Source organism: Dromiciops gliroides, chromosome 3 (genome assembly GCF_019393635.1).
Source record: "Dromiciops gliroides isolate mDroGli1 chromosome 3, mDroGli1.pri, whole genome shotgun sequence".
Classification (NCBI taxonomy): domain Eukaryota; kingdom Metazoa; phylum Chordata; class Mammalia; order Microbiotheria; family Microbiotheriidae; genus Dromiciops; species Dromiciops gliroides.
In genome coordinates, this window is record NC_057863.1 from 551,231,576 (window position 1) to 551,251,786 (window position 20,211).

A 20,211-nucleotide genomic window follows, 5' to 3' on the forward strand; every position below is an offset into this window, starting at 1 on the left:
GTTTCCTTATCTGGATAATAAGGATTTAGAGAGGACATACCCTTTCAGCTCTAAATCTGTGACCCTATGATCTGAAGGACATTGTTCTTTCTGCAGTGTTCATCCCCACCACTAAAAGCCAAATGCCACACACAGGGCAGGCAAGGTAGTCTGGCTGAAGGAGCAAGTGCCATTAAAGTCAAAGCACCGTCACCACCACCTTGACCACTGTCTCCCGTCAGGGTCTGATGAATATAGCAAAAGACCCCATATCCAAGAGCCTTGGGAATAGCAGTGTCTCTCAACTCCAAGACCACTATTATATATATATATATATATATCACTATCCAAGAACACTCACAGCCACCACTAAGGGAAGAAATCATTGTGGAGAGGGGCCCTCCTTCCTCATCAGCACTAGTAACAACTACTGACCAATTGTTGCCAATAGGCACAGGAGCCTCGAGAGTGACAGCATCCCCCAGACCACCAATCTTGCTTCTAGCCTAGTCCTCACAGCTATGATCAATGGGAAGTAGATGTGTAAAGGGACCCACTATCCCCTTCCCTTGGAGACAGCCCAGGACCCTGAACCCAAGAGCTTTGGGAATATCAATGCTTCCATTACAGTGTCCTCAGCCATCACTCTTGGAAGTAGCCCCTTTGGAAATGTAGCCTGGCAACTGCTCCTGCGGATGCTATCACCTCAACTACTGAAGACCCAGAAAGGACAAATCTTTTCACCAAAATTCTTGACATTATCAAATGGCTCAACATCAGAAACAAGTATAATTTTAGGGAGTGGAAATGACATTAAATAAGAGGCGTCCTTTCTTGTTCGGTCCTTTGTTTTCTCTCTCTCTCTTTTTTTTTTAGTGAGGCAATTGGGGTTAAGTGACTTGCTCAGGGTCACACAGCCAGTAAGTGTTAAGTGTCTGAGGCTGGATTTGAACTCAGATCCTCCTGACTCCAGGGCCGGTGCTCTATCCTCTGTGCCACCTAGATGCCCCCTGTCCTTTTTTTTCAAACAGGACTAGGAAGCCATACCACATCTCAAACTGTACTATAAAGCAGTAATTATCAAAACAATCTAGGGGCAGCTAGGTGGCACAGTGGATAGAGCACCGGCCCTGGAGTCAGGAGGACCTGAGTTCAAATCCAGCCTCAGACACTTGACACTTACTAGCTCTGTGACCCTGGGCAAGTCACTTAACCCCAACTGCCTCACCAAAAAAAACCAAACAAACAAAAAAAACAACAATCTGGTACTGGCTAAGAAATAGAGTGATGGATCAGCGGAATAGAATAGGTATGAATTATACCATAGTAAATGACTATAATAATCTTGTGTATGATAAACCCAAAGATCTAAGCTTTTGGAACAGAAATTCATTATTTGACAAAAATAATTAGGAAAACTGGAAAATAGCATGGCAGAAACTAGGTATAGATCAATATCTCACACCATAAACTAAAATAAGGTCAAAATGGATACACAATTTACACATAAAGGGTGATACCATAAGCAAATTGAGAGAGCAAGGAATAGCTTATCTGTCAGACTTATGGACTGGGGAAGAATTTAGGACAAATAGAGAGTATTACAAAATGTAGAATAGGTAATTCTGATTACATACAGTTCTAAAGATTTTGCACAAACAAAACCAATGCAACCAAAATTATAAGGAAAGCAGAAAACAGGCAAAGAATTTTTGCAACAAGTATCCTTGGTAAAGGCCTTATTTTTCAAATATATAGAGAACGGAGTCAAATTTATAAAAATACAAAGTCATTCCCCAGTTGACAAATGATCAAAGGATATGACCAGGTAGTTTTCAGACAAAGAAATCAAAGCTATCTGTAGTCATATGAAAAAATGCTCTAAATCACTGGTGATTAGAGAAATGCAAATTAAAACAACTCTGAGGTACCACCTCATGCCTATCAGAATGGCTAATAGGACAAAAAAGGAAAATGTTGGATGTTGGAAAATTGGGCCACTAATCTGCTGTTTGTGGAGTTGTTGACTAATCCAACCATTTTGGAGAGCAATTTGGAATTATGCCCCAAGGGCTATAAAACTCCATACCCTTTGATCCAGAGATACCACTGCTAGGTTCATAGCCCAAAGACATCCCAAAAAAGAGAAAAAGATCTATTTGTACAAAAATATTTATAGCAGCTCTTTTTGTGATGGCCAAGAACTGAAAATCAAAGGGATGCCCATCAATTGGGGAATGGCTAAACAAACTGTGGTATATGATTGTGATGGAATATTATTGTGCTATACAATATGACAAGCAGGATGATTTCAGAAAGGCCTGGACTTATATGAACTAATGTTTAGTGAAGTGAGCAGAACCAGGAGAATGTTGTACACAGTGACAGCAATATTGTTTGATGAAGAACTGTGAAATGACTTAACTATTCTCAGAAATACAATGATCCAGGACAATCCCAAAGGACTAATGATGAAGCATACTGTCCATCTCCAAAGAAAGAACTGATATTGACTGAACTCTTTTTAAGACTGAAGCATGCTATTTTTTTCCCACTTTCATTTTTTCCTTTTATTCAAGTCTTTTACAAAATTACTAATATGGTAATGTTTTACATAATTGCATATGTATAACCTCTATCTGATTATTTTCTGCCTTAGGGAAGGGAGAAGGGAGGGAGAGAATTTGGAACTCAAAACTTTAAATAAAAATGTTTATTAATAATAAATTTAAAAACCAAAGAAGACAAATGATATCACGGGGTAATAACCTGACTTATGTGTGAACTGGATTCAAATAAGACAGAGTTGCAAAAGGTGTCCACTTCACTCTCTCCTCTAGAGTCATCAAAGTCTAATGGCAAGACAAAGGTCATGTCATCTGCTTTAGCCATCCTTTGCTAAGGAGCATGGGACTTTTCCATTTAACTTGTAGCTAAAACCTTTTGTGTTGTTCTCTTCACTGGAATGTGAACTCCTAAATAACAGGAATTACCTTACTTTTCTACAGGTATTCTTAGCCCTTGGCACAATGTTTTGCTTAATAAAATGTCTTATGGGTTCAATTGTCTGTTTGTCCATCTGTCCATTCATCCATCCATCCATTTATCTAGACTCTTCAGTGCCCTTACTTTACAATTATGCCCCATCATCTCATTTTTTTGAAGTTTTCCAGAGAAATTATATTAAAAAAACATTAAGCTTTGGTTTAATTAAAAAAGTAAAGTGCTGCAAATATCACACTTCATCCTACTTAATGAAGACGAGAGGTAATTATTATACATGAGATATAGAGGAAAAAGGTAATCAATAAGAGTTTGCACTTTTACTCAATTCCATGCCATCCCCACCTAGATTTAGAAACAAGTCCACAAACTAATCTAAATAGCTGTTCTCAAATTTTCCCTTCCAGATGGCTCTTTTTTTTTCAACAAACATTTATTTTATTTTTTCCAGTTACATTTAAGGGTAGTTTTCAACATTCTTTTTTTTTTTTTTAAGTGAGGCAATTGGGGTAAAGTGACTTGCCCAGGGTCACACAGCTAGTAAGTGTTAAGTGTCTGAGGCTGGATTTGAACTCAGGTACTCCTGAACCCAGGGCCGGTGCTCTATCTACTGCGCCACCTAGCTGCCCCCAACATTCATTTTCATAAGATTTAGAGTTCCAAATTTTTCTCCCTTCCTCCCTTTCCTCCCCCCTCCACAAGACATCAACCAATATGATATAGGTTATATATGTACAGTCCACAAGTGCTCTTTTTATCAGTTCTTTCTTTGGGGGTGGATAGTATGCTTCAACATTTGTCCCTTGAGATTGTCTTGGATCATTGTATTGCTGAGAGTACTTAAGTCATTCACATTTGCTCATCCAACAATATTGCTGTCACTATGCACAATGTCCTCCCGGTTCTGCTCACTTCACTATACATCAGTTCATATGACTCTTTCCAGGTTTTCTGGGATCATCCTGCTTGTCATTTCCTATAGCACAAGACCATTCCACTACAATCATATACCACAGCTTCTTCAGTCATTCCCCAATTGATGGACATTACCTTGATTCCCAATTCTTAGCTACCACAAAGAGTTGCTATAAATATTTTTTGTACAATTTCCCCCCGTTTTCTCTTTGTCATGATTACTATTGTTAACTGTTTCCCTCCATCCCTTCCCCATGATATTTACTCTATTATCTATCTTCTTTCACCCTATCCCTCTTCAAAAGGGATATGCTTCTGACTATCCCCTTCCCCAATCTGCCCTCCCTTCTTTTGCCCCTCTCTCTTTATCCCCTTCCCCTCCTATTTTCCTGCAGGGTTAGATAGATTGCTCTAGTCAATTGAGTGTGTATGTTATTCATAAAGGTCAAAGGTTTCATCCTACATGGATGAAGAGAAAGCCCATAAGACTACGAGAAAATACTTAGTAGGCCATTTGTTTGAATTTGGACATCACACAGTCCCAAGATATTCCAATGAGGAAAAAAAACCATTCAATCATGGTGCCCTTTAAAATGGACTGGCTTTTGGGGCAGCTAGATGGTGCAGTGGATAGAGCACCAGCCCTGGAGTCAGGAGGACCTGAGTTCAAATGCGGCCTCAGGCACTTGACACTTACTAGCTGTGTGACCCTGGGCAAGTCATTTAACCCCCATTGCCTGCAAAAAAAACCCCAAAACATATATAACTTCAGAATCCATTATTAAAATGGACTGGCTTTTTTCTTGAGGTAAGGCTTTAAGAGGCTTTTAAAGTAAGGGAGATTGGTTAAATGAGGGAGAAAGTGGGGGAGGGTTAGAGATCCACCAGATTAGTTGGTTTGTGGCCAAATAAGGGGTGGGTGAGGTGGGTTAAAGAAATCCACCAGATTTGCTTTCTCACCAAAACTGTAAGGGCCAAATTTAATATGGGGAGAGTTAATTGGGTGGCTCGCCATAATACTGGGGTTCAGAAAACAACAAGGGACCTCTAGGTCCAAAGTTTCCTCCCTTCCAAACTGCCTTTTTTAGTTATTTCTCCCAGGCCAACAAGAAAGGAGATTATCAGCCTCTTTTCCACTAACAAATCAGGTTTTATTAATGGGAATATATAACAAAGGTGAAATTAATAAAGCCAAGGACAAGGGAATAGGGGAAGAGAAAAATGGATAAGCTCCCTGCTTCTAGCAAAGACTGATTTAATCCCCAAACCTGCTTCTGGCTCAGCTAATTCAAAGAGCTGGCTTCGTTTCTATTAACTCACCACCTGGGGTCCATAGTTTTTATGGAAATCAGCTGTGTAGCCCCTCTCCAGTCCATTCTCAGAAGCTCACCAACAGGAAGGAGAGCTGCCAGCCTCAGCTTTCTCCTTTTCTACTTTTTCTCTCCCTCCCCCAAAAGGGAGGTCCTTCAAGTTGCTTGGCCAAGAGTGGTCCCCCTAGTGACATTAGCAGTATATGTCACTCAGGGTAGGGCAGGTGTGGCCTATATCTAATCATCTCAAGTGGGTACTTAGTAGGTTTCTCAAACAATACCAGATCAGTCAGGTAGGACCCTGGCATCTGCCAAATACCATTATTTTATCACTTCCCTCCTTGAGCCAATTCTGATGAGATTGAGGTCTTTGGGCCAGTTCTGATGAGTGTTAGGCTCACTTACTGCCAAGATTAAATAGATTACTCCACCCAATTGGGTATGTGTGTTAATCCCTCCTTGAGCCAACTCTGATGAGATTAAGGTCTTTGAGCCTATTCTGAAGAGTGTAAAATTCATTTACTGCTCTGCTCCTCCCTCATCTTTTCCCCCACTCCATAAGGCCTTTTCTGTTTCCTTCCTGTGAGATTTCACCCCATGCTACCTCTGCCTTTCCCCTCCCCCAGTGTATTCCCCTTACCCCTTGATTTAACCCTAAAGATGTCATCATGGGGCAGCTAGGTGGCACAGTGGACAAAGCATCCACCCTGGACCCAGGGGGATCCCACCAGATGGCTTTTTAAAACAGTAATCCTAATGACACTGCAAAGTTCTATATGAAAAGAGACTAACCACTGCAAGACTGGCAGAACAAAGGAACTACAAGGAATACCATGGATCTTCAGTATGGTTTTGTTGATTTAGTCATGGCTTTATTTGCCAGTGGGTAGTAAATAATAAGGCAATAATTTAGGCCACGAAAAGCTTCTTCCTGATATGGTAATGTAGATGAATAGAGCTGGAATCTGTCCAGGACCCTGGAACTACCTGACTGTTCTCAAAAATAAGCAAAGTTACAGGAAGGGTATCTTTAATGCCAACTTCTTAGTTTCTAGTTCTTTGCCCCAACAAAAAGAACTATAAATATGTGTTTGTTTAAATACCATGTATATCTAAGTCATGTATCTATTTGAAGCTTAACTTGGTATATGGTATGAGGTGTTGCTCTAAACCTATATTGTTAGAATGCTGTCCAGTATTCCTAGCAGTTTTTGTCAGTACTGAGTCCTTATCTCAAAAAGAATTATTAAAAATGTTGAATGATAAAACACCTAGGTTAATGCAAGTTAAAATATGCAAAATCAGATTTAGTGCAAATTACCAGGTTGCATCTAATGTGAATTAAAAGCCAATTGATGAGATTCTTGTGAGGGAGTTGAGGGTTTAACTTGCCATTAGTTTGCACAAGCCTATTTTTCCATGTGTATCACCTATTACCAATAGTTGTGTTAATTTATTTTTAAGAGTCCCTAACAAAAAGGACAAAAGGAAGACTTCTTCAGATGCAGACACTGCCCATTCAAAAAAAAAAATAGAGGCTTGCTGTTACAACAAAAATTTGATGTAACTGAATGGTATGAATGTGGTCAAAGTAACTCTAAAGTAGGATAAAATGTCAGAAAGCCTCAGTGTCCCACACAGAATGTTATAAAATATGCAGAAGTAGTAAAAGAAAAAGGCAAAGCTGCAACAATTTTTGTTTGTGGTTTGTAAACAACTATAAGAAACAGAAGTGTTACAAAAACAGAAATGAAGTGTCTTTTAGCTGTATGGACTGAAGGCTAAAGAATAATAATAAAAAAAAATTCCTCTTAGCAGAGCAGCCATTCAGACAAAAGCTTCAATTTTAAGGCAGTGAAAAAAACAAAACAAAACCCAGAGAGAGGTTTGCTGCAAGAGATGGTTGTTTTGATCATTTAAAAAATTGAGTTCAATTTCATGATGCTAAAATTACTGGAGGCAGCCAGTGCAGATGAGGACATGGAACCTAAATATCCTGATGTTTTGAAGAAAACAGCTGAAGAAGGTGGTTACACTGATCAACAAATTTTTAATGTGGATAAATCAGGCTTATTCTGGAAGAGGATGCTTTTTAGAAATTATATTTCTAAGAAAAGAAAAAGGTACTTTCTAAAGAAGAGAAGATGTGGAAAAAACTGCTCATTCAATGGGAAATGATTGAATAAATTGTGACATATGAATGTAAGGGAATATTATTATAATGTAAATAATGAATAAAAAAGTCAGCTTAACATGGGACAACTTACATAAACTGATATGGACTGAAATAAGCAGAACACAATACAAAAAACAGCTATAAAATGAAAATGAAATAACACTAATTTTTATGCCCGCTCTTGGATCCAAAGGACACATCATGGAACTGTTCAAAAATAAAAATGTCCTCACAGTAAACAGAGTGAGCTTATAGCACCAGAGTGAAGCAGAGTTCAGTAAACTGTTCTCCACAGACTCAGAGTAAGGGACACCAGAAAACTGTCCCTTACAAAAAGTAGAGTGAGAGAGAGACTATTTTCTCCCATGGAACAGAGTGAGAAATCCAAGTTCTCCACAAAATCAGAGTGAGAGAGTTCTATACAACCAGGTTATTATTGATTCTACTTAGCAAAATCTGTAGACATACATGTATGGGAGCTTCCCAGAAAGAATAGCTCTCTCTAAGGTGGGGAATGAGGGTATTTAAACCTTTGAGCCATGATAATTGTTAGGGGGTTTTTTGCAGTCCCCAAACTGTTAGATTTATGACTTATTTGTTATATCAGCCAGGTCAGTCTTTATTAACTCCCTGTATCCTGGTTTGCAACAGGATAGTCTTAATTCCGTTTGCACAATGCAAATCAGCCTGATAAGAGAATGTTGAAAAAGGGAGTCTTTGAAGTTCCATCAAATGGCAGATAAGGATGTCTCAGGAAAGGAAAATGGTCTGTAAATTCTCAAATGTCTCAGGAGAAGACTGCTTGGTATGTGCTTTTATTATCCTCAGGAGTTTCTGACTACTTTGTCACCACATAGGATTATGATATGTTAGGCCAGGTTTTCATACAGCTCCTCTAGAAAATAAGGGAGTTCTAACAAAATCTTAATCATCTCATTAGTACATGAATTTTATAATTTCTACAAAACATGCCTCCTCTTGGAAGAGAGGTGGGGAAGTGGAGAGGGATGGGGGAAGCCTTGTAAGGACAGAATATTGTATACTTTCTAAGTCATGCTCACTATATTGGTTGTTTTTGTTTATTTATTGGTTATAAGAGTTTAGTGTTGAGGCTGGAGGAAAATACTTGTAAAGGCCTGTCATGTGGATAAAAAAAGATTAAAAAACATTTAAAAATTGTATCATTAAGCAAATTCAAAGCTTGAACAATTAAAAAAAAACACATATCAGACAACAGAAACAAAGTTTAGGAGTATACTAATCCCATCACTGGATGAATTCTTAAAATGGATCCATAAATAAATGAATGAATAAATAATAAATATCCCCAAACTTCAATGGATCTGTGATCTTTTCTATTTGGTTAATCCTTTCAATGATGCAAACTGCAACCCATTTATATTTTGGGGTTTTTTTTGGTGAGGCAATTGAGATTAAGTGATTTGCCCAGGGTCACACAGCTAGTGTCAAGTGTCTGTAAGGGGCTAAAATTCTAGCTAGTCTATCTAAAATACCTAATGAGTGGTCGCCAATAAATTATAAGCTTTAGCAAGAGTTAGACTTTTAAGCATTTATTAAGAAGAATAAGAATTTGGTGAAAAGAAAGAGAAAGGCCTAGATTCATCTATCTATTAAAGGGAGAGTACATTTCTAGCTCCACTCTCCACCAGAGTCCTGATGAAAGAGAGCGAGAGAGTTCGCCTTGCCCCTTCTTCCTCCCACAAGCAAACATCACTTCCTGATGCCAAAGAAAAGCCACATGGCTTGCCCTCAGGACCTTCTCCTCATGGTGGAGCTTTCCTACAGTAGCTCTCCAGCAGGTGGCGTCATTCCAATCGTTACAGTCTGAGGCTGGATTTGAACTCAAGTCCTCCTGACTCCAGGGCCAGTGCTCTATCCACTGCGCCACCTAGCTGCCCCAACCCATTTATGTTTATCAATCCTGTAATGAACTTCCATTAAGTTTGCTAAAAGGGTCCAAGCACTTATTTGATGAATTTATTATAATTTAATGTTTATGATGTGTTATATAAAACCATATCAACTAGGCACTTATCCATTGTCCTTTGGTTGACCCTTTTTTCAGAGATTTTAGTATTGCACAATTCATAGCAACAGCAGAGTACATAGAATAACACCACAATACTGGAATTTAAAAGATGAGCCTTTCTTTCAGGGAAAGATCTGAATGATTAAGAGAAATCTGTAATTTCCCCAAGGCAATTCAGCCTCCTCCTTGCTCAGGTTCAATTTTGGACTGAAGTTATTCTTCTGTTGTATGCACAAGAAATATATACTAGTGGAGAAGGGCTAGAGGATGTCCAACCAACTGCACAGGATAACATTATTCAGTTAATAACTGGACAACAGGCATTATTCAGTCAATAACTCCCAACCTGGGCCAAATCTTTTTTGTCCAAGTTTGCAAGCTAAGAAAGTTTTTTTGTTTTGTTTTGTTTTTTTGGGGGGAGGGAGCAATGAGGGTTAAGTGACTTGCCCAGGGTCACACAGCTAGTGACTGTTAAGTATCTGAATCTGCATTTGAACTCAGGTCCTCCTGAATTCAGGGCTGGTGCTTTATCCAAGAAAGGTATTTAAAAAAATATTTTTAAATAGAGTTCTATTATATTTAAAATTGTAAAGAATACTACTAGATGGCTGGCTAGAGAAGAGCAAAAGAGCCAGGTTTGGCTGTAATTTGCAAACCTCCTGATGCATCTGCCTTTTCCTATATGGATAGTTTGGTCAGACTCTTTAGAAGGCACCACTATCTAACTGGAATCCCTCTATGAATTGTACTCTGCGGTTTTTTTGGTCTGGTGGTTTTTTTGTTTTTGTTTTTTAGTGAGGCAACTGGGGTTAAGTGACTTGCCCAGGGTCACACAGCTAGTAAGTGTTAAGTGTCCGAGGCCGGATTTGAACTCAGGTACTCCTGACTCCAGGGCCGGTGCTCTATCCACTGCGCCACCTAGCCACCCCCTGGTTTTGTTTTTAATGCTGTCCAGAACATTTATTTATTTATTTAGAATTTTCCCCAAGTCACATGTAAAAACAAATCTTCACATTGATTTTTTAAAACATTGAGTTCCAAATTCTCTTCCTCCCTCCTTCCCCATTCCTAAGAAATCAAACAATTCAATAAAAGTTAAACATGTGCAGTGATGCAAAACATCTCCACATTAGTCAGGTTGTGAAAGAAAACAGACAAAATAATTTTAGAAAGAGGAACTAAACAAAAAATGTTATACTTTAATTTGTATTCAGATACCATTAGTTCTTTCTCTGTAGATGGAACTGCATTTTTCCTAAGTCTTTCTGAATATTTTCTTTTTTTTTGGTGGGGCAATGAGGGTTAAGCATAAGTCCTTCTGATAGCATCCTGCTCATCATTTCTTTCACAGTTACTATTGCTAATTGTATTACCCTCCATCCTATTCCCTCCCCTTGGTATCTACTCTATTTTCTATCTTCTTTCACCCTATCCCTCCTCAAAAGTGTCTTGCTTCTTACTGCCCCCTCTACCAATCTGCCCTACCTTCCTTCACCTCTCCCCCCTTATCCTCTTCCCCTCCCACTTTCCCTCAGGGTAAGATATATTACTATACTCACTTGAGTATGTATGTTATTCCCTCCTTGAGCCAAGCCTGATAAGAGTAAGGCTCACTTATTCACCCACTCCTTCCACATCTTCCCCTCTACTCCATAAGCTTTTTCTTGTTTCTTTTATGTGAGCTACTTTACCCCATTCCACCTCTCTCTTTCTTTTTCTTCCAGTGCATTCCTCTCACTTCTTAATTTAAAAAAATTTGGGGGGGGTGAGGCAATTGGGGTTAAGTGACTTGCCTAGGGTCACACAGCTAGTGTCAAGTGTCTGAGGCTGGATTTGAACTCAGGTCCTCCTGAATCCAGGGCCAGTGCTTTATCTACTGCGCCACCTAGCTGCCCCCTTCTTAATTTTATTTTAAAGATGTCATCATGGGGAAACTGGATGACACAATGGACAAAGCACCAGCCCTGGACCCAGGAGGCCCTGAGACCAAATCCAGCCCCAGACATAAGCCACCCCACCCTGACTGCCTCACAAACAAAAAGGATAAACAAAAAACAAATGCTTTACAGATATCATCCCTTCATATTCAATTCACACCTGTGCCCTCTATGTATATTTCTTTCAGCAGACCTAATACTGAGAAAGTTCTTATGAGTTAGAATGTACTCTGTGTTTGATTATCTTCAGAAGAGTGGAGAATACTTTTGGTGAGGATATATTGCCCTATTTATGCCCCATCTGATATTAATAATCTTTGACTAAGGTTCTCTCTGCTTTTATGTCTTTTAAAAGAATCTTGTATAATTTTGAGGTGTTGGAGGAGTGTCTTCATGACAGTGTTTTACTGCACCAAATCAATGTTGTTTTAGAGTTGATAAATAATAAGCAGAGCACAGTTCTTGTGTTCTCTATACCTTTTAATCAATTTTGTGATGGTAAAGTCAACCCTGTGATGGTAAAGATGTGGTTTTGCTGTGAAATATCACAAAACTTTGCCAGTTCTCATCCAGAAGGTTCTTTATACGTGTTAGGATTATTCCCATAAAAATTTCATATAGATGGGAAAGCAGACTTATAGACTAGTAGTTATGAATATTGTTTCTGCTACCTTTTTGGGGGTTACTAAGTTTCATGATTTTTTTTTGGACATCTTTGAAATCATCTTTCCTTTAAATATCTTGAGAATTAATCCCTTAAGGTACTTGAAATTGTGTCTCCTCCTCCATACATCTCCTTTGTGTATACCTGGAATAGTCCAGCTGTTTCTTTCATCTTCATTAATATTTCAACTTTCTATGATCCATCTTAAACACTGTGGGGCATAGGGTGTGTTCAGTGAAGACTAGTACCTGTGGTGTTACTGAGGGCTACTGAGCCCTTCAGGGCTGCTTTCTACTATAATGATTGGAATGACGCCACCTTCTGGAGACTTACTGTAGCAAAGCTCTGCCATGAGGAGAAGGAGTCTGAGGGCAAGACATCTGGCTCTTTGGCGTCAGGAAGTGCCGTTTGCTTGTGGGAGGAAGAGGGGGCGAGGCTGGGGCTCTCGCTCTTTTTTCGTCAGGACTCTGGTGGAGAGTGGAGAGAGAAATGCGCTCTCCCTTTAATAGATATATGAATCTAGGCCTTTCTCTCTTTCTTCACCAAATTCTTATTCTCCTTAATAAATGCTTAAAAGTCTAACTCTTGCTAAAGCTTATAATTTATTGGCGACCACTCATTAGATATTTTAGACAGACTAGCTAGAATTTTAGCCCCGTACACTACCTTTGGTGTCCACTTGATTCATTCAACTCTCACCTGTGGCTAGAAGAAGCTGCAGCATGCATAGTGGCCACACCCCCAACAAACTGTTTTGGCAATCAGGCTAAACCAGGTTGAGGACACTGAGGGGTGTCAAACCCTTTGGTTACTTAGGGGGGCTGTCTACCCCAAGTATGTGAAGACTTCTGGTGGCAGAATGGGTAGAAAAGAACAATTTGTTCCAATGGCTGTGAAGGTGACTGAAGCAGGCACTGTAGAGTGCTTAAGAGCTTGGTTAGACATAGAAAATGCCACAGGCATGCACTGCATTCTGAGTCATCACCGGTCACTTTGACTTTATCTTGCCAATGGACTCCATCATCAGTGCCTATGCTCCCACCATAACTAATCCTGATGAGGTCAAAGAAAAATTTTATGAAGACCTGGAGACCCTTATCATCAATGTACCAAAAGAGGACAAACTTCTAATTCTGGATGACTTTAATGCTAGAGTCGGCTCAGACAACCAGACATGGCAGGGAGTCTTTGGGAGGAATGTAGTGAGAAACAGCAACAGCAATGGTCACTTGCTATTGAAGACTTGTTAATCTCATGACTTTCTCATCACCAACACTGTCTTCCATGTACCTAAATGTAATAAAACTTCATGGATGCACCCTCACAGCAAACACTGGCATTTAATATACTATTTCTTTGTAAGGAGAAGAGACAGACAGGATGTGAGAGTGACAAAGGCAATGTGTGATGCAGAGTGCTGGACTGATTAGAGACTTCTCTTCTCCAAGCTAAATATTTGCAAGCAATAAAAGTGGGGGCCTCAAGACAAGATGAGTACTAGAAGACTTAATGTCAACAGATTAGAGCTCTTCTCCCAGCAAAAATAGTTCATTGCTAACTTGAAGGGAAAGCTGAGCCAACATATGGTTGGCAACAGTGGAGCCAAAAAGTAGTGGGCAGCTTTAGAGATTTGCTTTATAGTAATGCATTTACTCATCTGGGACAGAAGACTTAACAAATGTGAATACCGGTTTGAAGAAAATGATGGGGAAATTCAGAAGGTGATAATGGAAAAACAAGAACTCCACAGGGTTTATCAGCAGGATAATTCATCTGTCTCTAAGAAGGCAGTATTTAACTCCATCAAAAGTAATGTGTAAGCAATGCTTAGAGAGATGCAGGATAAGTAAGAAGACAGATGAAATTCAGTTTTATGCTGATAGTAACAATCCAAAGTGTTTTTATGATGCTCTAAAGACTCTTTATGGGCCAATGACCTATGGTGCATCTTAACTACTCAGCGCTGATGGAGAACCACATTGATTAGTGATAAGGACATGATTCTGAAGAGACGGGCTGAACACTTCCATAGTGTTCTCAACAAACTGTCATCAATCCATGATGAAGCCACTGAACATACACCTCAGGTTGATGTCAATTCCTCTCTAGGTTCTTCTTGTATGGCAAAGAACTTGGTACTGATTCTATTCTAGCTGAGATTTACAAGGCAGGAGGTCCATTGCTCATACAAAACCTGATGGAAATTTTCCAGATTATATGTTAAGAGGAAGTTATCCTCAAGGAGTTCAAGGATGTCTCCATTGTCCATTTCTAAAAAGGTAAAGGAAACAGATTGTCTTGTGACAATTGGGGGTGGTGGTATCCTCTTTCTTAGTCATTGCTGGCAATATTCTTGCCAGTATTTCTTGGTGGGTTTTTTTTTTTTTTAAGTGAGGCAATTGGGGTTAAGTGACTTGCCCAGGGTCACACAGCCAGTAAGTATTAAGTGTCTGAGGCCAGATTTGAACTCAGGTCCTCCTGACTCCAGGGCCGGTGCTCTATCCACTGCGACACCTAGCCGCCCCAGCCAGTATTTCTTAAGAGGCTACTCCTTCACCTGGAAGATGGTCGTCTACCTGAAAGTCAATGTGGATTCAGAAAGGGCTGAAGAATAGTGGACATGGTGTTTGCTACCTGACAATTTCAGGAAAAATACCAGGAGCCAAACAGAGGTCTGTACCAACATTTGTCTATCTGTCCAAGGACTTTTATATGGTCAATTGTGAGGACCTGTGGAAGATCATGGCAAATCTGGGGCAGCTAGGTGGTGCAGTGGATAAAGCACCAGCCCTGGATTCAGGAGGACCTGAGTTCAAATCCGGCCTCAGACATTTGACACTTACTAGCTGTGTGACCCTGGGCAAGTCACTTAACCCTCACTGTCCCATGCAAAAAAAGAAAAAAAGAAAAAAAGAAAAAGATCATGGCAAATCTGATTGCCCAGAGAAGTTCATCAGTAAGGTACATCAGTTTCACAATGACATGCTTGCCCAGGTTCTGAATGATGGATGATGCTCTTGTGTTTTCCCAGTCACCAATAGAATGAAGGAAGGTTGTGTACTTTCTCCCATTTTTTTTTAGCATGATGTTTTCAGCAATGTTGTCAGATGTCTTCAACAAAGGCAAAAATGGCATCAAAATCATCTACCACACTGATAGTAAATCATTTAACTTGAAAAAAGGCTATAGAGGCTAGGACTAAAGTGGAAGGAGAATTGGTGCATGATTTTTTGTTCACAGATGACTGTGCACTCAATGTAGCCTTGAGGTTGAGAAGCAACAAAGTATAGATAAATTCTCTGCTGCTTGTGCTAATTTTAGCCTAACAATTAACACCATGAAAACACAGGTTCTCCACCAGCCAGCACTACACCATCCACATGGGGAACCATAAATTACAGCAAATTATGAAATGTTGAATGCTGTGATAGGATACTCCCTAGGGATGTACACATCCCTATGAGGTGGATATATGCATTGCCAGAGTAGCTCAGTCTTTGGGAGGCTCCACAGGAAAGTGTGGGAGAGGAGAGGTATTAGACTGCCTACCAAACTGAAAGTCTATAGAGCCATTGTGTTGACCTCATTGTTGTATGCCTGGGAAACCTGGACAGTATACCAGAGCCATGCCAGGAAGCTGAACTGTTTCTGTTTGAATTGTCTTAGGAAGATTCCGAAGATCATCTGGCAAAATAAGGTATCAGGCATTAAGGCCCTTTCTTGAGCTAAACTGCCAAGTATTCAAACTCTACTGCAGAGAGTGCAATTTCAATGGCTGACGATGTTGTTTGAATGGCAAACTCTCCTTTGACCAAAAGACAATTTTACAGAGAACAAGGCAAGTAAGTACTCTCATAGAGGTCAGAAGAAATGATACAAGGACACTTTCAAGGTCTCTCTGAAGAACTTTGGACCGCCTAGCATGGTGTGCCCACATCAAAGAAGGCACTGTGCTCTATGAGCAAGTAGAATTGCAGTAGTTCAAAAGAAACGTGTGAGATGTGCAAATTTCTATGCCATGTGGTAAAAAATGGAAGTTTTTTTAAGAGTTGAATGCATACTACTGAAACGGTTTTTGAAGGACCACCCTTTCAGGGAAGAGACCATGATGAACAGCCATGTGCCTGCTGCTGCCCGGGAGAGCGTGGCCAAGCATGCAAGACTTCCGGGGTGCCAGCTTAAAAAACTGAATAGAGAACGGAAGTGCTCTCTCTCAGCTCGCACACTCTGGCTCGGGTTTGACTTCGCATTCTGGTGATCGGCTCTGGTTCTCGGTGGCGCATTTGACTCTGGTTCTCAGCCTGAGAGGCAGTTTTGGGATTTGGTGAGCTTTATAAAAGAATATAGACTAAGCTTAGATCTAAGACTATTCATTTGTATTTCTACTTTCCTATTTCCCTAATCAGTATCACCTGATGTTGGCTAATTAATTCCCAAACAATAAAAGCTAATCCCTCTCTGATTAAAGCTCAGAGGCTTCTTTTCTTACTGGTCTGGGAGATATATATATAAGGGAAAAAAGTTAAAGGGGAAGTTTAATGACCTTATATCCAATTTTAAATCTCACAGCCATCCCCACTGTAAATGTTCATATGGACTATTTGTGTCCGACCTGTGGTAGAACCTTCTGAACTCATATTCATCTGATTGGCTAGAACTCGATATCTTGACTCCAACATAGTGATATCATTTTGATACTCTTAGAGAACAAGGACAATAACCAACCATTCCATCACTCTGATGGCTGAAACCAATTGTGGTGGCTCCACTGTCCTTGATGGTGAAAAAGTTTATTATATCCTTAAATGCCCTCAGGATGACTTTACTTAATTAGGTCTTTTATCACCTTCCTTGAAAGTCTTTTTTAACCCTCCATTGTTTTTTCCTATTTTGTGAGGGCATACTGTTTATAATATTCCACTGTCTTTCTGTGAAATTTTACAAATAATATTTTAAACTAATATTGTCTTTGGCTGCCATATCACTGCTTAGTGACTACCACTGATCCTCATTATTTGCATGTTCTGTATTTGTGAACTTGCCTATTCACAAATTTATTTGTAACCCTAAAATCAACACTCAAGGCACTTTGCAGTAATGCGCAGATATATACAGAACAGAGAAAACATGAGTTGCCCAACAACACTTATTTCCACCTGAGGTCAAACAAGGTGATATTCTGCCTTCATTTTTCAACTCTACTACTAAAAAGAATTATTCTTTTTGTGGTCTATTTACTGCCATGTTTTTCACAGTTTTATGCTTTTTGCTTATAATATCCGTGAGAATTGGAATGAGACACCCTCTTCTGAGAAGGACATTGTGAGAATCAGGCCTGAAAAGAAAACATGTGACTTGGCACCCAGAAGTGACCTTTCTGGGGTTTTGAAGGTCGGACTGGCAGCCAGAAGTTGTTTCTAACACCTGTGGGTTGTGTCGATCAGTGCTACCAGCCAATTAGCTTGGAGCTGTGTGTGAGGATGGCCCTGCTTCCTGTTTCACAGGGTCTTCTGGGAGAAGTGGCTAGGGATCTGTCTCTTTTGGTTCAGGACTTGGGTTTAGTGGAGGACAGAGAACTTCACGTGGGCTGTTAGGGAAAGGCAAGGTTTTATCTCTGGCTATCCCAAATAGATCTAAGCTAAGAAATCTGTTCTTAATCTCTCTCCCTTCACTAATTTCTTTTTTTTCCTTCACTAACTTCTAATACACTTTAATAAATACTTAAAAGCCTAAACTCTTGATGAATTGATTAGTAATTCTTAGCTCGTTTCTCCCCCACACTGGGGTCAGGTCAGGCAACCACACATTAGATTTTAAACATTACAGCTAGAATTTTAGGCTTTACATATCCTTTTAGCTTCTATTTGCTCTATCCTAATTCTTAAGCAATGATTTTCTTCAGAGAGTTTATGTACCTCCTTTTCCATTTGGCCAATTTGGCTTTTCAAGCTGTTGACTTTTTTTCATGACCCTCCTATATCACTCTCATTTCTCTTTCCATTTTTTCCTCTACCTCTCTTAACTTTTCCCTCTACCACTCTTATTTTATCTTATCTTATTTATTTATTTTTTTTTTTGTGGGGCAGTGGGGGGGTAAGTGACTTGCCCAGAGTCACACAGCTAGTAAGTGTTAAGTGTCTGAGGTCGGATTTGAACTTAGGTACTCCTGGATCCAGGACTGGTGCTTTATCCACTGCGCCACCTAGCTGCCCCCTTATTTTATCTTCAAAGTCCCTTTTGAGCTCTTCCATGGCCTGAGACCTATTCATAGTTTTCTTGGAAGCTTTGAACATTGGGACTTTGACTTTGTTGTTTTCTTTTGAGGGTGTATTTTGATCTACCTTGCCACCAAAGAAAGTTTCTATGGTCTGCTGCTTTCGATGCCTGCTCATCTTTGCCACCTATTTCTTGGCTTTTAACTCCTTCTTAACATGGAGCACTGCTTCCAGGATGCACTGTCCCAAGCTACAGGTGGTCCCAGGTGGTACAATTTAGGCTTGTTCTCAGCCTGCCTGGCCTGTTAGTAACCACCACCCACTTGCTCTTTAACCCCAGAAACAGATATCTGATTGAAATTTGATTCTCTAAAGTAGAAAGCTTGGCGTGCCTGTGCCTGTCCTGCACTGGGCCACTGCCACTCAAGTCTGCTTCCTGAGTAACGCCACAGTGCTCCCACCTCTGCTCCAGCAGAGACCCCCTACTATTTCTCTCCAGCCAACCGCTGGACCCCTTCACCAGTCCGTGAGCCAAGTTTCAGAAGAAGCTGCTGATGCTGAAGATTTAGAAGCTCTGGCGGTGTGGCCTGTCTGGGGCTGGATCTGTGCCATGCGCTGAGCTACTCTCTCACCCCGTACAGTAGATGATCCCAGCTACCTATTTAAGCTGCCTTTGGCTGGAAAATAGTCTCAATCTGTTCTTTTGTGGGTTTTTGTGCTCCAGGAGTTGTCTTAGGGCATTTTTTTTTTTTGGAGGTATGTGGACGGATTTCTCGGGAGCTTGTAGAGTCACAGCCTTTCCTCTGCTATCTTGGCTCCGCCCCCCTTTTGCTGATAATATCACTGCATAAAATGGCCCCTGAGAGTAGTGCTGAAATGTTATCTAGGGTTCTTTAGCAAAATAAGTCTGTGATATGTCTTATGGAGGAAATACATGTATTCGATAAGTTTTGTTCAGGCATGAGTTACAGTGTTGTTGGTTGTGAGCTCAATGTTCATTAACAATATGGTACATGCAGAAAAAAGGAGAGGAAATTCACTGATCTGTACATGAGGCTGCTCCAGAAGGTGTTAAAGAAAATGTTGTGAATAGAGGCTCACAGGAGCCTAGCCCTGTATTTTGCATAGGAACAATAGAAAATGCTCCCATCCTACACCCTTGCAGGTGAGAGGTCTAAAAGTATTCAACATTATACACATTTCCTAACTTTTTCAACATTTTGGTCAGTTATATTGATTTTTTCCCCCTCTTTTTTTTTTTTGTCATTAAAATACTATTTGTTATAGAATGGCCCTCTGGGAGAGGTAGAGGAATGGATAGTAGGGTAAACTATGGTGATGTTAAAAAAACCTCAAAATATTGGTAAAAACATTTTTAAAAGATGATTGATATAATGGATGAGGGGGAGAGAAAAGTAAAAGATGACACTAGAGTTTTTAGCTAAAAAGGAGAGTGAACGAGGAAAAGAAGATGTATATATGGAGCCAGGGTAGGGAAAGTCCAGAGAATTAGGAGTGGAGCCTGAAGAGTAATGAAAATATAACTGGCCTGGGTATTTTGCTTAAAACAGAGATTCTGAGAGAAACCCGAAAGAGTAAGAAGCCATAGAGGCAAAAGTATTCTTAATGTAAGAAGTCCAAGGTTAGAATGAACATCTAGGATGAGGAAGTATAGTAGAGAAAGTCCTAAGAGTCAGGAGTGGGGGCTAGAGATGACTGAAAGTATAGGAGTTTAGAAAAAAGAAGGTCAAGGATGAAGCAGAATAGTAAGTTAGCTAATAAATGAAAACCACTAGTAAGGTATTAACATCGTTCCCTTTAAAAACACTTTAGAATGATATATTCTGGGCAGCTAGGTGGCACAGTGGATAAAGCATTGGCCTTGGATTCAGGAGTACCTGAGTTCAAATCCTGCCTCAGACACTTGACACTAGCTGTGTGACCCTGGGCAAGTCACTTAAC

At 40.0% G+C, this 20,211-nt stretch overlaps 1 protein-coding gene across 1 annotated transcript in view; it reads right to left on the reverse strand.

Annotated features, from left to right (window-relative positions):
- Positions 1 to 20,211, reverse strand: part of NARS2 (asparaginyl-tRNA synthetase 2, mitochondrial) — a 149,811-nt gene that overhangs the window by 14,635 nt on the left and 114,965 nt on the right. The gene's annotated exons all lie outside the window — the stretch shown is intronic.